Source organism: Colias eurytheme, chromosome 1, assembly GCF_061535395.1.
Source record: "Colias eurytheme isolate Ceu_HAF_F1 chromosome 1, ilColEury1 Martin Lab GWU primary, whole genome shotgun sequence".
NCBI lineage: Eukaryota > Metazoa > Arthropoda > Insecta > Lepidoptera > Pieridae > Colias > Colias eurytheme.
Window position 1 is genome coordinate 14,765,024 of NC_142980.1, and position 18,586 is coordinate 14,783,609.

Below are 18,586 nucleotides of genomic sequence, written 5' to 3' on the forward strand. Positions count from 1 at the left end.
TCTTAAATAATGTGGCTTTCTGATAGTGAAAGAACTTTCTTTATCGGATCAGTAATTCCTAAGATAACCATCTACAAACATACATAGTTAGAAACTTCACTTCTTCATATTAGTATAGTTTGAATAAATATATCTTTTAAAGTGTTTTTTTTTTATTTATTTTATTTATTTATTATTTCATTTTTTATTTATTAGTCACACGTAATATATTTTATTCTGTAGCGGAAATAATTTGCTATCATTTTTATCTCCCTACCGTGTTTCAGTTGCATTTCATAGAAATTGCAATTATTTGATATAGACCCCTCCGTGGTAACTGGTAGCACGTAACAAAGTATTGTAAATGTATATCATTGATAATACATATAGTATATTATCCAACATTTGAAAAATGTTAGTGCATATACATAGATGCATTATCATTATCACTACATAGTATAAAACAAAGTCGCTTTCTCTGTCCCTATGTCCCTTTGTATGGTTAAATCTTTAAAACTACGCAACGTATTTTGATGCGGTTTTTTTTAATAGATAAAGTGATTCAAGAACAAGGTTTTAGTATATAATTTACATATTAGTTTTTAGACAAAGTGGGTGAAGCCGCGGGCTGTAAGCTAGTTATTTATAAAGAAGTTGAGTCAAAATTGATATTAAGGTAGGTATTCTTTAATAACCTACTTTATACCTCACGGCCTACATGTTAGTAAAATAAATTAGATTTATTTATATAATGAAGTCAATGGCTATTATTATCTTAAGAAGTAAACGTTTTTTTTGAGTAACATCGAATTTGTAATTGATAGATTTTAAGGCTTTACTGCGGAATAATAACTACTAAGTAAAATGTTTTATTTTATGTTGAATGTGGTTACCCTTGTTTGTAAATAAATCATACTACATAAAATAAATCATACTATATAATATCGATTAAAGTATTTCGTGTTTTTTAAACTTCCAAAATATTATTGTCGTTTTCATTGCTATAGTCGAACCTGCTTCATTTGATTCTTTCCAACGGGTTAATCACGTCATACGACCACTTTTTCAATGAAATAATTGAACAGTTTTTTTTTAATATTGAAAATTACATATGAATGTCAATAACTTAGATAAGAATATTATACATATTACATATTATGTTTTATACTATAATATGAATAAATAAATATTAATTATGTATTATGATTGATAATGATTTCTTTTTGAATATTTAAAAATTACCATAATTGATAATATTTTTAAATAATGTTCAAGGTTCTCTGTAATAGGGATCTGGGTGGCAATTTTATTCTCCGACGCCTACAATTCAATTGAGCTAAGTACTTATACCTATTTGCATACTGGTTATTTCCTGTGACATTGTCCGTGATTAATATACACTTTAACAACTATCTCAATGGAAACTTCAATGTCTTACTATTTACTAAACTAAATAAGCGGTATAGTTTATAGGGCTGCGCACCAAAGGAACGGAAGCAAACGGGACCCTATTACTAAAGCTCCTCCGGCCGTCTGCATTCCACTAGGCTGTGTCTCATCAACCGTTTATAAATTTTTACAATTGATGGATTTCTGTCGCCGCTTTAACAACGAATATTAAAAGAGAATATAATAATTACATATTTAAGTTTACAGAGGGTGCTCTCATGCATTTTTCATCATTGTTGCCTTTTTATAGATAATGGCACAGAACTTTTCGTATCTGGTCCGACTCACACTTAGCCGGTTTTATTACGATTATAAATAAGTCGATATAAATATTGGTAGAAGATTTTAATTAATTGAGATGTATGTTTTGCACGCTTGAAGCAATTTTGATATATCTTGCAATTTTGAATAAAAGCCAAAAAAGTCGGTAAATATAGATGCACTTCGTCAAATGTTATAATTATACTTGACGTACTCGAAAAACTAGGAAATGTTCTATAATTTTTCAATGTACGGCAGTTGCAGTATCGTTGCATAGATATTATAATATGAATTCAAATAATAATTCTGTTCGTTGTGTGTTCAAATCAATAAAAAAATATTTAATTATAATATTGTTACAATTAGTTTGTTTTGTACATGTTCGATGATTCGCTATAAAACCGAAAAAATAAATTGGGTGTTATTTTTAATTGATAAATAATAAAAATGTAAGTATTTATACCAAAACCAAAAAGAGCAGGGGATACACTCTATGTAAGGGTGATCATCGCCGCTCGCACTGCGATTTAATTTTTATTATTTTTATTTTTTTCGATGCAACCTGAGCAAGTCGCTAAAATTATGTATTGATTATATAAACGACACACGTCGAGACTACTTAAAAATGAAATTTATATAGCCCAAAACCGATTAAATGATTTTTTTATAATAAAAAAATCACGAAGTTTTTAGGCACTCTATCTACGATAGGTTATACCTTGTTAATTTCTTTTTAATTTATATTATGCTCGCAAGTCGCAATGCTTCTATGAAATAAGCTATATAATAATTAGTGCTATATAACATACACATTCCAAAATAGCATATAAAATTAACTAGCTTTCCGCCCGCGGCTTCGCCCTCTTTGTCTAAAACATAATAAATTATATACTAAAACATTCCTCTGGAATCATTCTATCTATTAAAAAAAACCGCATCAAAATCCGTTGCGCAGTTTTAAAGATTTAAGCATACATAGGGACAAAGAAAGCGATTTTGTTTTATACTATGTAGTGATATGAACACAAACTGCTCTACAATTTTTATTAAACAATTCCTTCCATTTTTCTATAAATTTATAAACACACACACGCATAAAATGCATAGAAAATTGAAATAATAACATTAATAAAATCCTTGGTGGTTTACCGAGAGGCAGTTGCTTGAGAATTAAGATACAGCAGATTTGCATTGTGTCGCGGAATATCAAGTCACTATATCAAGTTAGTTAGCGATTGAACGCTGGCGAGTCGAGTGTTGCGCAAACGCATGCGAGAGAACACGTAACTGTAAGTAGATTCATTCGTAACTTTTCTGCTATGCGATTTTGTTGGCGTATTGCAAAATATTTGTATTAATAGTGATAGTGCGTAATTTAGTGGATTGTTAGAAGATAAGTTTTAATACGTGTTTTAATATTTTTTTTTTAATATGTAGTTTGTTCAAGCAATTTATGGTAATTTATGGTCACTTTATCAAATAATTTTAATTTTATGTTACTACATTCATTAGAATGTATTTTTTTAGAATTCGTTGAATTTATTTTATATAATTTAATTGTAATATGTTTTATCAGTAATTTCTAGGAAAGAAAACATTTCAATTTTTATTTCAAGAAAATAGAGTTTAAATAAGAAAGTAAAATAAAAAATGTTTTACTTTTACACCTACTGACTACAGGTACTACTTAGTAGAGAGAATTATAATTGAAATATAGTTTGTAAGACATCAAAAACAAAATAGAAATCTCTACTTTAGTATGAAAGTAGAGATAATTTTCAGAAATAGAGGAAATTGAAATAAACAGTCTAACTACTAAACTAACTCTACTATGGATAGAGATAATTTAAAGAACATAGAGTTTAATTAAGAACTTAACTATATGGAATATTTGTGATTTACCTGAATCCATACTAATATTATAAATGCGAAAGTAACTCTGTCTGTCTGTCTGTTACTCAATCACGCCTTAACTACTGAACCAATTTGCATGAAATTTGGTATAGAGATATTTTGATACCCGAGAAAGGACATAGGCTACTTTTTATCCCGGGAAATAGGATAGGTTTTATCCCGGAAATCCCACGGAAACGGGAACTATGCGGGTTTTTCTTTGACTGCGCGGGCGAAGCTACGGGTGGAAAGCTAGTCCTAAATAATTTTACGGTAGTTAGTGCAATTATTTTTTGCTCATAATAAATCTGCGTTGTAAATCTTGTCATTTCCGGAATTAAAAATAAGTTAGCGACTAGCAACGTGTAGCTTGTACTTATCTTAATTTAATAGATAAAATTTATTCTATGTTTATTCCAATTTCAAGCATCAATAGCTCGACAAATTCGGATGGATTTAGGATAGATGGAATCGTGTATAAGTGAGTCTTTTTTTTTTGGAAGAAAAATGGATAGCAATTTTCTTGTCAACTGTGGTCTGCGATTAAAGGAGCAGATAGAATGTTATATTTTTTCTAAATATGCAACAGAGCCATTGCGATTTTTATAAAAATATTATAAGTATTCATTTTATTTATTTAAAATAACTATCATTTAAAAACTACTGAAAATATTATATTCTAGCTTCTAGTTTGACGCTTCTTATATGCTTCATAAAGTTAATATTTTTAGTAGGTATAGGTACCTACACCAAAGATTGAATGAATCAATCTTAAATATCCAAAATGCGATATTATCAATAATCAACTTTCATCTTATGAGATAATAATATAAGAGCGATGTCGCTAATCGTATTTCATACAAAAACCATCATGTAATTTATATTTGTACACTTTAGATCTTCCACAAAAATAGACATCGACCCATTTCATTGAAATTTTATGACATTGATAATAGTTTTCAACAACTACTGAAACCGTGTATTGAGGCTAATAGGTCTATTGTGATTATCATATTATCACCTATATTACATACTTAATCGACTACAATTGGGTGTACGACACCCATGCTACCTTCACAAGTGTCAGATCAAGTGCGCCGCATAGAAACGCTCTCGAAAACCTCCCACAAGGGGAGTTATAACACCTCACTTACAGTTAATAAACAATTACATAAATTTTCCTATTGAACGGTACTTGTGTTCCTTGTCGTTCTTAACCGACTTCAAAAAAAGGAGGAGGAGATTTTTTTTTTTATGTATGTACACCGATTACTCCGTGGTTTCTGAACCGATTTACGTGATTCTTTTTTTGTTCGATGCGGGATGGTGTCGAATTGGTCCCATAAAAATTTTATTCGGATAGGCCCAGTAGTTTTTATTTTATGAGCATTTTTGTCTGTATTTGTAAATGTTGCAAGTGCAAGTTTGAAGTCGGTTGTTTTTAACGCAGTTATTGACTTGTTATACAACATATCCGTTTTAACTTTTCATGTAGGTAGGTACCTACATTGTAGTTTGTATTCACCGAAGATCTATTTATTTTGTCACACTCATTGACAAGTAGATACAAAGAACAATGAAAGCATTGAATGAACACGTATTGTCGAGCCAATTTAATAGGCAACATTTGACGTCTATCAATTTTATCTTCATAGGGTGGTAACCTGCTTAAAAACATCGATTAAAGTGAATTAATCGATACGGACTTGAAACATTTGTCAATCGAACTTGAAACACATGTCAATAATTTATGATGATTTTTATTCCCAAGTAATCAATGCATCCGATTCTAGATGTCAGATTTCGATTTTTAGAGTAATGTCTCTGGTATTTAAAAAGAAAAAAGGTTTATTGACACAAAATTGTAGCGACGTCAGTTCTTTAAATCAGAAATTGTTTATTATGTTAAGAATGGTTTATCAGTAAAATCAAATCCTAAAATTACTTGTATCGGTCATTATTATTATAAATATGTAATCGTAATTGAAAAAAGTTAAGCAAATGTGCAGTTCTAACAAAACGAAATATCATGTTATTCTATGTCGTCGTTACTAGGTTACATTGTTGAATTTTGTTGAACTGTCAAATGTTGCCTATTAAAATGGCTCTACTATAAAATACAAACTATGCGGGTGTATGCGGTGTCATAAAATCGTAATCGATATAGATATTTGAAAAGTTAATCCTATTTTTAGAAAATTTAAACACCAAAGTTTTTTTATGCACCTATTAGTTCCGTATAATAATGAAATGTAAGATCTACTTTACTATGCTTAGATAATTAAACTGTATGGTGATTTAAACTTGACCTTATCATGAGATAATGTTACCCACCTGGGTTCACTGCAATTGCAATTATATTTTTGTAAGTATAGTAAAATATACATTGTAATACGAAGCGAAGAATGAACCGGTACCTACTAGGGAAGCGCGTACAATCTTAGACCGCATCTTAGCTTTCCATCAGGCGAGATTGTGGTCAAGCTTCCGGCTTCCCTATTTAGAATAAAAAAAAGCACGTAACTGACGATATGTTGATATTATACCTAGAAATACACTCTAAAAACACAAGGGGAGGAGTCATTTGGAAAATAGAATATTGTCATGAATATATACCAAATGATTTGGTATTAGAATATTGTCATAATTATGAGGTACGGAAATGAAATTATATCTGGATATACTTAATGCTTGGATAATTGGATTAATAGAAACCTTATAAAAATTAAAAAATTACAGTCCGTTATTGCCCCATTCAATACATGCATGTACGGTACCTGAACCTATTTTCAAATGTTATAAGTGAAACGAAATTAAATCAGCGTTAAAAAATTTGTACTTGCTTTCTTAAAACTATGATTTGATCGAATTAAATTCATCAAAACAAAATCGCAATAAACGCAGTCGAACTCCCGAAAGTTAAAAAAGGTTCACAAAATATTCCTTAAGTATTGATACCATATAGGAACCTACCTACAGTAATTACATATTTAAAGTAATATTGCACGTCATTACGGTTTGTTTTTTTCCTATGTTAATGTTAATTGCCAAAGTGCTTACATTTTTCTCATCATAATATCAGCCGATAATATTTATCATAGTAAGTACCTAGGTCAGAATACGATCTTTCTAAGAGATTTACTTAATTTAGATTGATGCTATGCTTAATATATAATACATTGTGAAATATTCATTAATTATTATCAGTTACAATTATAAATCATATTAACTAGAACCCACAGCTAAACCCTTGGTTTACAAAATACCTTAAACTCGTTCAAAGTTTCTAACATTTACTGCGAAGTAATTTAAATGTCGAATTAAATAAATTGCGATAAAATAACTCATTTAAAATGTATATTTTTTTAAATAAATAGTGTTAGATAGATATTTTATTTTTATGATGGACTGTGTGAGCCATGAGTTTTATTTAGGTATTACGCTTAAAAACAGGAAAACGATATAGTTGCAGGTAGGCCAGGTACACACATTACACAAGGATTATTGTTTCACTTGGAATCTTTATGTATGTATAATTTTTCCCGTTTTAAATATTTTGAGATTTTGCTTAATAATAAAATACCAACTTATAACCTCGAGGTTCCGCCTGGATGACTCGTTATAGTAACAAACAAAAAACTTTATGTAGATACTCACGAATAATATAGTTTGCAACTGCTGAAAGAATTTACAAATATCGAAAATGTATAACCTTTTAATTAATCGTTACAATTAATAACATCCAAATCTTTATAAAAATCATACTAATCTGCTTTTCTGATAGCCAAAATAACGGTAGCTTAATGTCGATTAACCCTAGAGCTTTCATTGTCGATTTTGATAGGTATTCCGTGGGTATTCCTTGCGTGCAGTATGAATATACTCAAAAAGTATGTCCTCTAAACGGGGGTCATAGTACTATAGTCATATTATCAAAAATTGTATGCAGAGACCGTCCTTAAGATAAGGTCAGTATTGAAGTGGAATCTCAACGCTCTGCGAGCAAGAACACTGTCGAGTTTGAAGGCTAACCACTTGTGCAATGTTTGTACCAATGACATCAAATCATATTTGTTTACATATATATTTATTAGGCAGACGTAATAATGTGACGTTGCATTTAGTTTTTCACTCTCTTCCTAGCTTGACTTTTACTTTCGTAGAAAGGCCTGCATCCTTCTTCCTCACTTCTTCCTCTTAATTAGGTGACTGTTTAAAAGTGCGATATTCTATTTATTATTTTCTGCAATGTGGAGAAAGAATACAGTCTGCCCTCGTGAAAAAGTTATTATTTTTTTAATTTGATACCATAAAAGTCGCCTTTTATAAAACGACCTTTCAAAAATTCTGATAAAACTGCCTTATGCGTTTAATATGACTAAATATGGACTAAATGTAGTTCTTTTAACCGCACCGACACATTCTTAGAAAACTGTTACAGACAATAATTATACGTTGTCCAGTACAAATTAACAGCTTAAACAACAGAAGAACCGCTGGAACAACAAACTACCTACCTATTATTGAACTGAGTATACCTACGTGTAATTATGTAGATAACACCCTATATTTACCTACAAAGTATTGCTTATTTCTAGCCATATTTATTGTAACACATTGATTAATAATTTGACATAGGTAGGGCAATGATGTAGAACTCTTTAATAGACCTACAAGTTTTTTAAGCCAATTCAAGTATTTCATGTAATTATGTGCTTGCTAATAACACAGAATACATAATGCTGTATTCTCGTTATAGTAATATTTTTATGTTCTAACTTCTAACTTAACTAAATTGACATAATATCATAAACATAAAAATTTAATTATTTTGTTGTACACAATCTACACACTCTCCTCATTGTAGTTAATGAAACAATAAGATAGTTTACAATAATAAAAATACGGATTTTGTGACGTGGCCGGATTCAGCTTCGATGGTACGAAAGTACACGTCCTAAATAATATACACAAAATAAATTAAAAATTCATTCACTAAATATCCGTATACAATTTCACCTTCATACTTCACCTTCGTACTTCACCAGCTGCTCACTATGATGTCGCCGTTAAAAATAATTTTAATCAAAAAACTTACACCAAGATTTTTTTAAGTTGATATTTTTGATAGGGGTATTGTTTTCGTATTCATTATTCAATAGGCACAGAAATTCCTACGATGTTTTATTGCTCTCGATAAAATATACAAATAGCTATTTCTTCCAGACAACCAGACAACCGGTTGAAGGTTGTATGGGGAGAATTTAAGTAATTTAAGTAAAGCCTAATATTGGAATTGAACCCTTAATTGCCTCGATAATTATTGTGATGTGTAAGGGGCAATTTAGAGAAAAACCAAAATTGCTCCGACCGCCGTGCAACCGAGATTGTTCCTATATTGCCCCTGCGGCAGGTACGTGAGTAGCCGGCTTAAAGGACAATCATTATGGATAGGATCTCGAAGAAGTACACTTTTTCCAGTTAAAACTATGAAACACTGTATTTGAGCCAATTTGAGCATATAATTATTTATGTCAGATTTGTCCTATAATTTGTCACTATAATAACCGCTATATCAAACAAACAAACAAACAGCTATATGGTAGCGCACACTAATTCATTCATACTGCAATACTTCCTGCCTAGCTGACGAAGCCATTGTAGTAGACCTGCAGAATATACTCATGTCCATATAATAACCGTATTTTTCTACCGCAATTTTACTATTGCGCCAATTGTGATGACATTGTTGACTCTACATGAGTTATTGATACATCTTCTCAATAAACCCGGTGCCGTCTATGAGCTAGTTAAATCTATATCCATTTTTGTCTAGCAGAAAATGCTCTTACATATTTTTCAAAGGTTTAAAAGTTTAACCTTGTAGATACCTAATTCTAATAGTGATAAGATGAAGGTCGCATTATTTTACTTCAGAGATGAGATTATGAATGTTTATGACTTAAATGTACCTAACTTCTAACACATTTTATTCCTGTGTATGTTACCTATTGTTCCAACTATTTTCTCTATAGCTATTTTTCTTCAGAGTATCAACAAAACGCTTGACATATTTGTCGAGTGTCGATAGCACAACGTGTCGTACTGGTATTTGAATTTGATCTCAATGAAATCAAAGTACTTATCTTTTGAATATGGCATGAGACTTTCTGATTTAAAACGGTGAAAACACGTTTATTTCTATGTTCTCTGTAATTAGTAAACAATGTAATAAACATTTTTTCACTGATATCTTCTATATTATAAAGCTGAACAGTTTGTTTGTTTGAACGCGCTAATGACAGGAACTACTGGTCCGATTAAAAAAATCGGTGTTAGCTAACCCATTTATCGAGGAAGGCAACCCATTGAAGGAAGGAAACCATTTATCACGCTAATACCAATGTCAACGGGATACTGCCTGCTGTATTTCATTTACACAGATTCAGACATTTGTTGACTTATTAGCCGCTTACTGACTGAGCGAGCGATGTTTGGCTCGAGCCGTGGCAGGCCCGGGCGAGGCAGCGCGTGGGTTTGCCTCGGGCGAGGCTCGTCTTGACCGACCGAGGATTTGCCTCACGCGACTGCCTCACGAGGCTGCTCGCTCAGTCAGTACGCGGCTATTTCATTTCATATAAAATATATTCTTTCTTCAATCACGTTTATTTGAATTAAGACCGGTTTAAATTGATTAAAAGTGGTTATGCGTTTAAGATTATAATATTATTAAAGTTGATTTTTCTTAATGCTCTTAATAATATAGATAATCTTATCTCATGACGTATATATATAATCTGTGAAGTCTGAATTACCACATCTTTTATCTTTTACTGAGATTTTATAAAATATATTTTACTATTTTAAGATATGATAAGGAATTAAAATTATTTTGTATACCTCCTACATATACCTGCGTAATCTACGTAATAATAGTCGATTGCATAAAAGGTACGAGAAGCAAAAACTTTTTACAGCTTTTACGACAATTGTAATTACTGAAGACATGATATTGTTTTGTACCTGTTTATAAAGTTCAAACAAACTGTTTGCAGCTCTTTCATAATTATAGAAGAAAACTTTCCATGCAATTTTTTAATGTTATGTTTATTGTATCGATGTTTAGAATGAAGCCACGCGTTAAAGAGGATCTAAATCCTAAACAATGATCAATAAAATAAAATGATACGTGATCTGCGTACGATCACTTCATGGCATATAATACACCATTTAATTTCTATTTTCCTCTAACAATCACGCATATAACTAACTTTTCAAGGCTTTATGTCAACAATCTCATCATGTACATAATAAATACAGGATACAGGTGTTTATCACGTTTTTACACATTAAAAATACTAAAGTAATAAAAAGTAACAACATTAAATTAAAAAGGTTATTTCGTTGTATAAAGAGTAAAATGAATTAAATATGAGAACTTTTTGTGTATAATATAGATAATATTATTATAGTTCATATCAGCTAATGCAAAAATGGGAGTTGGAAAATCCTAAGATTATTTGTTAAATAAATCACAAATAATATTTTTCTCTTTTTATGTTAGAGCAAGCAAAGGGGCAAGTGGGCCACCTGATGTTAAGTGGTGACCACCCCCCATAAACTGTGTAGCGTTATAGTGATTTGCCGGCCTTTTAATAATAAGTAGGTACCTACGCTCTTTTCTTGAAGGCCCCAAATCCCAATGTCGTACTATTTTAGAAATTAAATAAAATCTTACTTACTAAGTTATATGATTATGATATTTATGATTATGATATTTAATAATAATAATAATAAAGGCGTAGGGATGTGACGACCCCATCGCCCCCGGTTGGCATATCTACAATAGATATCCCAACCGTGCAGTCAGTCACCCCGCAGGGCACCTTGTGGCGAGGTGTTGGGGAGTAGCGACCCCGCGGGAACCGAGCGCTCCCGGGGGAGGTCCCTGTCCTCACCTCTGGACTGTCCCAGTGGCAGTTCGGAGTGAACAATGACGAGGTTCAGGATCCCCCACCTCTGGCTTGCCTTTGTTGGCCGTCCAGAGTGGAGCCGCCAGAGCTATATGCTCGGGGGTGGAAGTGTCTAATGGCGTAATAGCGGGGAAACCCGCTCCGGGCCCGCGGGCCCGCGATGGTGAAACCGGTGCCGCACCTCTCTACACCCCTAGCCGTTCAGCTGATGTTGCCCCCTTGTTGCCATTCTCGGTAACCTTTTTGGGAGCCCATCGACCGAACTGGCGAGTCACCGTCTGCCATTATTTTCAATTTTTAATATTGAAAAGGCAGACGTCCATAGTCCCCATAGAACCAATATACCAGTCCATCTAACACCCCCTTCCATAACCCAGTTTTGTTCATTTCCATTTTTCTGCAATAGTCCTACATTGGCCGCGGACTGCCCAGGGCTGTATCTCTATAGTGCAGTCATGGGCAGGCTGCGGCTGGTGTCCCACAACACATTAAATTCTCTAAAGGGCCTCTGCGTGTTGGACCTGTGTCCCCACGTAAGCCTCCCAAAGGACCGGGTATCTTCCTTCTGGTGGTACCCGTGTATTATGGAGAGAGACATAATAATAATAATAATTCATTTATTTCTTTCCAGTACATGTACAGTAACATAATAACATTAAACAGGCAACAGGTGTGGAAAGCTGGTGCCCATGGTAGGTGTAAAACCTGTAATATAGGTCACCAGGTCTCCACCACTCGGATGAACAGAACATTATAGTTTAGACAAATATGTATGTAACTTAAAAATCAAAATTACTTTAGTTACATTATCAAAAGAAAAAAAAATATATATAAAATAAAATAATACAAAGAAAAACTAAAATTAAACATGCAAAAAGTGTACCCGGATGAAGTGTGAGTGATTGTGAAGATTGAGTGAGTGTGAAGTGTGAGTGAGTGTGAGTGAGTTTGAGTGCGTGTGCATCTGAAATCTAAATGTAAACAAATTAGATAAATGAATCAATAAAGGTCTCAGTCTCTGCATATGAAAGTCCCTTTAGCCAGCTATCAAGTAATATTTTCAGTTTGTGATAATTTAATGAATGTACAGATAGAATATTTTGGAGTTTATTATAAATGTAAGGGCCAAGAAATAAAAAGAATCTGTGACTGAACGATGTATTTAATCTAATTGTCGGAGCTATTATATAATTGCGACGCTCAGTAAGGGGATTATAAGGAGTGGAACTGTGTTGTTTTAAAGCGGTTTTAAGAATAAACAATTGGCGAACTGTTAGTACTTGAGATAATTTGTATAATTCTGCTGTTGGATATAATCGAGGCTTATGTAAGCAAACCTTCAAAGCTGCCCTTTGGGCACGTTCAAGCTGAATTAGATAAGATTTATATGTACCACCCCAAGATTCAATTCCATACAAAATAACAGACTGGCACAGCGCTATATATACCATTTTCATAATTGAATTGTCAGCTGATGAGCGTAGTTGCCTAAAAATATACATAAGTTTTCGTATCCTAGTCCCAACAGTTTCTATATGCTCCTTAAAAGCTAGCGAGGAGTCAACAATGATGCCGAGATATTTGATAGATGATACTCTTTCAATAACAGCTGGATTCGATGGATTCGTGATAGAAGGAACCAAAATTTGGAGGTGATTAGTATCAGATATGTCATTGCGTATTGAAAAAGTTACCAATTTTGTCTTTTTAACATTTAAGGTCAGCAAGTTGTTATCTAGCCAATGTAAAACGGAGTTGAAACCTTGCTGTGCAAGATTATAAGTTTCGAGCCATGATTTAGACGAGAAAGCCAAAGCCGTATCATCTGCATAAGAGAATATTACACCATTTTGCAATCTAATATCACACAAATCGTTCACATAAATTAAAAATAGGCTCGGGCCGAGGATGCTGCCTTGTGGCACGCCATAAGAAATAAGGTGCTCGGAGCTTGTAAGAGATCCAATTTTAACACATTGAGTTCTGTTAGTGAGGTATGACTCAAACAGCGATAATTGAAGATCTCTTATTCCAAGGGCCTCCAGTTTAGACAGTAAGATTGGGATCAAAATAATGCAAAAAAATTATATAATAATGCTTATCGACATTCCAAAACAGCCTCCATGTTAGCAGAGCGTATATAATAAAATTCGATTGAGTGCATATCACAAATTCTTGCCAACGAATCGTAAAAAAATAATCATGATTTTCCACAACCTAAACGACTATACTAATCATAATATAATATTGTATGTACCTAAATATAATATATATTTTTTTTATCTGATTAATATTATACATTAATATAAAATTCGTGTCACAATGTTAGTTACCATACTCCTCCAAAACGACTGGACCGATTCTCATCAAATTTTGCGTAGGTACCTGTTGTTATGTGTTTTGATTGTTAGGACCTAGCTAGCTAGTTCCATAACATTATCTATAACATATTTTCTAACTTCTTCCTTTATACATATGTATTAATTTTGCTTCGGTTTGGGTTACGTCATTTTTGTTAAACGTGCTTTAAATGTGCTTAAACTATTAGTTATGCACATACTTAATTAAAATGAAATAAAAAATCTGTAGTTTTCCTATACTTAATACGGATTTATTTTAAAAATGTTCCTTGATATTTTAGCAAATTTACATTCACGTTTTTCGTGTAGAAAAAAATTAAATTAATTATATCTTTAAAATAATTACTAGGTAAGTAGTTAGTTATATATTTTTATCAAGATTAAATTTTGAACATTGAATAAATTTCCATAGCAGGGGTTTCCCGACCTTAACCTCTTATTAATTGTACCATTACAAGGATCTATGGCATATAAGTTTTTACCTCATAGAACAAGATATTTACATCGCAAAATTGATTCAATAAACATAATATGGTTTTGAATTTTATACCTGAGGAAATAAAATTGCAAAAAGGAACAGATTAGAAAATAAAAGTTAAAAAAAAGTTTGACTACGTGACGATATTGCCAAATTCCAAAATTTTACAGTTATATCCAAAAGGTCGCCAAACGCTACGTTAAAAAAACACTTAGTTATGATACTAATAATAAAATATGTGTAGGTACGTGTACTAGTGTACACACGTAAGAAGTGAAACTTCTTTATGACCTTATTTTCAAAAAATAATTTACTTTGAGCAACTTTACAGATGGCGCGTAACGGAAAAATGTCACGCGTAACGGAAAAATGTTACGCTAAATTTTTTACCAACCCCGATAAAGAAGTTTCACTTCAAAAAAAGTTTAATGCTTCTTAAAACTACATTGAAAGCAAACAGTATTAGATAAATATTATTATCTTTTCTACATTTCAAAGGTAAGTAATCAATTGGTCACATATGAAATTACGACATTGTTTCGTTTCTGACTTTGTTTATTTTAACGCTGTGATTGGAATTGAAATAACTACTAAATTTCAATGAGTCTTCTACACTGACAACGAAAACGAAGATTTTATAGAATAAAGAGTAGGTATTCCGTTTCCTCGTTTTTCGAAAAAAAAATACCTACCTATGTGAATATACACAAACAATGATACTATTTTTTAGTGTTAACTTAATTGTAATGAACGTAGACTTAAATAAGTAGGTTTAACACCAACCTTAAAACACAAAATGCTTATTTTATAATATTACCTGAATAAAAAAAAATTGACATGTGGCCTACATTTAGTTGGTAATGCGCGGGAAAATATTCTCAACACTTTAACTAGCTATAAAATAAAATTACAGTACTAATGTTAGTCATTTAATTGCAATTACGGATATCGTATGACATGGCAATATGGATAATAACGTAGTTTTTAACCGACTTCCAAAAAAACGAGGAGGTTATCAATTCGGCCGGTATATTTTTTGTTTATGTATGTACACTGATTACTCCTAGGTTTATTAACCGATTTACGTGATTCTTTTTTTGTTCGATGCGGGATAATGTCGAATTGGTCCCATAAAAATATTTTTATTCGGATAGGCCTAGTAGTTTTTATTTTATGAGCATTTTCTGTATGTAGGTACTCGATGACTTAATTGAAATGTAGCAAGTAACTTTGATTCACTTCCCGGTAACTGATTGAGCTGAAATTTTATATAAGTATGTAAATTGGATAGCGATGAAACATTTTCATGACATAGAGCTGATTTGATGATGGAATCGGAAGGTGGCCATAAGAACTCAGTAATATATATTGACTCAATTTTATCGAGATTGGGCTCGTTTGAATCGTGTTGAAAATTACACTAAAAAGTATCTATAAAATAAAAATAACTGCGTTAAAAACAACCGACTTCAAAAACAGAAAAGTAAAAAATAAAAAAGATTTGATATTATTAATTAACTACTACATATTATTTAGATGTGCTATTTGGGTCGTTTTCAAAATAATTGTACATTACTACAAAATGTTTGTCCCCCTAAAAAATCTTCGAAAAAAATATGGTTACGACTGAAATAAATCATTGTTAACGTTTTACAGACTAAACTTAAGCATACTGCATATCATTTCTGATGAAAAGCAATGAATTGCGACTCAAATTCTTACATAAATTTAATGTGAAAATAAAGTAACAAAAAAAGCTCCATACATTTTTTTATTGTCCCCCATGTGGACGACAATGGAAACCAATATTTTTATCAGAATTTTTGTATGAAACTTCCTATTTTTTTGTATCATAATTAAAAAGCAATGTTTGAAGTGTTATATCTGATAGATTAAACTATTTAAATTACCTTAAATAAACGAAGAATGACATATTATAAAATGTCCCTATCAATCGTTACAATTTCGTGACACTGATTTATTGACATAATTAACCAACTTCTTGTATCACAAAGAAGAGGAATCTAACTCTAATCATTGGCAAAACTGGTCATGTCACGAAAAGTAAGGTCACATTAACGCGCCGCCATTTTGTTCGTCGTCCAGACATGGAAGAAGTCCTGTAGTGTGCTGTGCAAAAAATTTAGTTACATTTTCCTAACGACGTATTCTCAACAAAAGTAAGTACATTTTGAAGAATTCACCTACCGCAATTTTAATATACTTAAATTATGACTAGAGTAATAGATTACACTTTCAATCTAATGGTAAATGTGATTATGTTTTGTGTAAAAGTGTTTCTTAGGTTATTTTTTACATGTTACTGACGAACAATTTCTTGACATTTACTGACGTCAGTAAATTGTAGACGGTAAAGCTGTGGTCTCATGTGTAAAGTATGAAAATAAGATATTAAAATGTGTGTTAATTTAATGTAACGAATAAAAATAAAGGAGAAAAACAATAAATCTCTCAAGATTATTTTTTTGTAACTACAGGCCATACTTTTTTAAACCATGATGTAGGGTTAGTAAAGTCGGGCTTAGGGACTTGACTTTTCCTGGGATCTGATAACTTTTTTATAGTGAAAGCGGATCAGTGAGTCTTGGCCTCCAATTTTACAATTGGTTTCTGATGGGATAACGCTTGCCTTATTGCATTTAGTGTTGATCGCTTTTCCACCCACACGAGTGATGCTTACTTTTGTTTTTATTTTTATTCAAAATACATATATCCAACAGCTTTTTTTAGTTTCAGAATGCCGCTAACCGGTGCCGAACGGCAAAAAAATACATTGAAAAACTAAAAAAGCAAAACCCTGAAAAATATGAAAAGAAAAGGAAAAAACACCTCGAGAAAGTGAAACAAAGACAAAGAAAAATACCAGATCTTAATGACAGTGAAAAAGAAGCTCGAAGACAAAAATGGAAAGAAGCTAATGATAGAAGAAAATAAAAGGAAAACCAAACAGAGAATTATAAAAATTGTTTCTTGATTATTTTGTAACTAAAAATATATTTTTTTTAACTAGTGACTTCTTACTTTTTTATATGTAATATTAGTTACCTTATTCTGAATACAGCCTTACTTTTACAACTTCCTGACATTTCCTAACGAAACAGTTTACTGACAATTTCGTGATGTACAAATATTTTGAAAATGACCCATTTATTAAAAAGGTTTGATGTTGGTGCACGGGCTTAATACTAAGTGCTTAGTGTTTGGCACCGACTTCTAAATATAGCTAGATAGTGATATTTTAAATTTTTTATGACCCTGATATGTACCGTTATTATCCAGAAGTTTCATCATCTAGTCCTTTTGTTATTTCATTGATTTTACTTACTTGTACTATTTTTACACTCATACATTATCATCGAGTGCTTTGTGAAGTGTCCAAATCTGTAATTCATTCGAATATTTCAATACAAAGTACCTAAACAATGTATTTTATTGTGGCAGTAGATATTGCAATAGACATTATTTTTCGAATGGCATGTTTTTCAAATCAATAACACAACAAACTGATCACATACTTTGATTTAGTTAAAAAACAAATAGAAGGTACAGACTCCAGACCAACAGCAATATATTTATCGATTAAGCGGTCAATCACAGTCGCATTTCGGACCTATAGAGCGCAGACTAAAAAATCGAAGACATAATAAAAACGTGGGTAATGCAAATCACCCATTGTAGTCATTGTGAGCGGTAATGTGTTTAAATGGAGGAAATGACCACTCATCATATCACAGGGCCGTGGAGATTCGTCCTGCTCATGTACTTACTTCTTATCAACATAAATCTTACGCTCGAATGCAATTACGAATGCATGACACGCGAATGCTGCTTTACCGCGATTATTTTTTAAAGATAGAACGTTGCAGTGATATTTTGTAACATGAAAATGTTGGTATTACCATAGATACTATTATTAGCGTTAGCTACTATTAAGTATTCTGTGCTACGAGTATAATGCTATAGGTACTATTTTTTTTTATGTCAGAGCAAGCAAAGGGGCAGATGGGACACCTGATGTTAAGTGGTCACCACCGCCCATAAACACCTGTAACACTTCTAGTGTATTCTATGTATTCTTTGCCGGCCTTTTATGGGCAAATAAGCTTTTTTCTTGAAGGCCCCAATGTCGTAGTTGTTCGGGAACACCGCAGGTGGCAAATCGTTCCACAGTT

The 18,586-nt window shown here is 32.0% G+C and overlaps 1 protein-coding gene across 1 annotated transcript in view; it reads left to right on the forward strand.

The window, feature by feature from the left end:
* The first annotated feature begins 2,845 nt into the window (after window positions 1-2,845).
* The window catches only part of LOC149911388 (proton-coupled amino acid transporter-like protein acs), a 30,002-nt gene continuing 14,261 nt past the window's right edge, over window positions 2,846-18,586 (forward strand). Inside the window, exon 1 of the mRNA XM_090105900.1 lies at window positions 2,846-2,978. The gene's annotated coding sequence lies outside the window, so the exon portion shown is untranslated. The remainder of the gene's footprint in view (window positions 2,979-18,586) is intronic.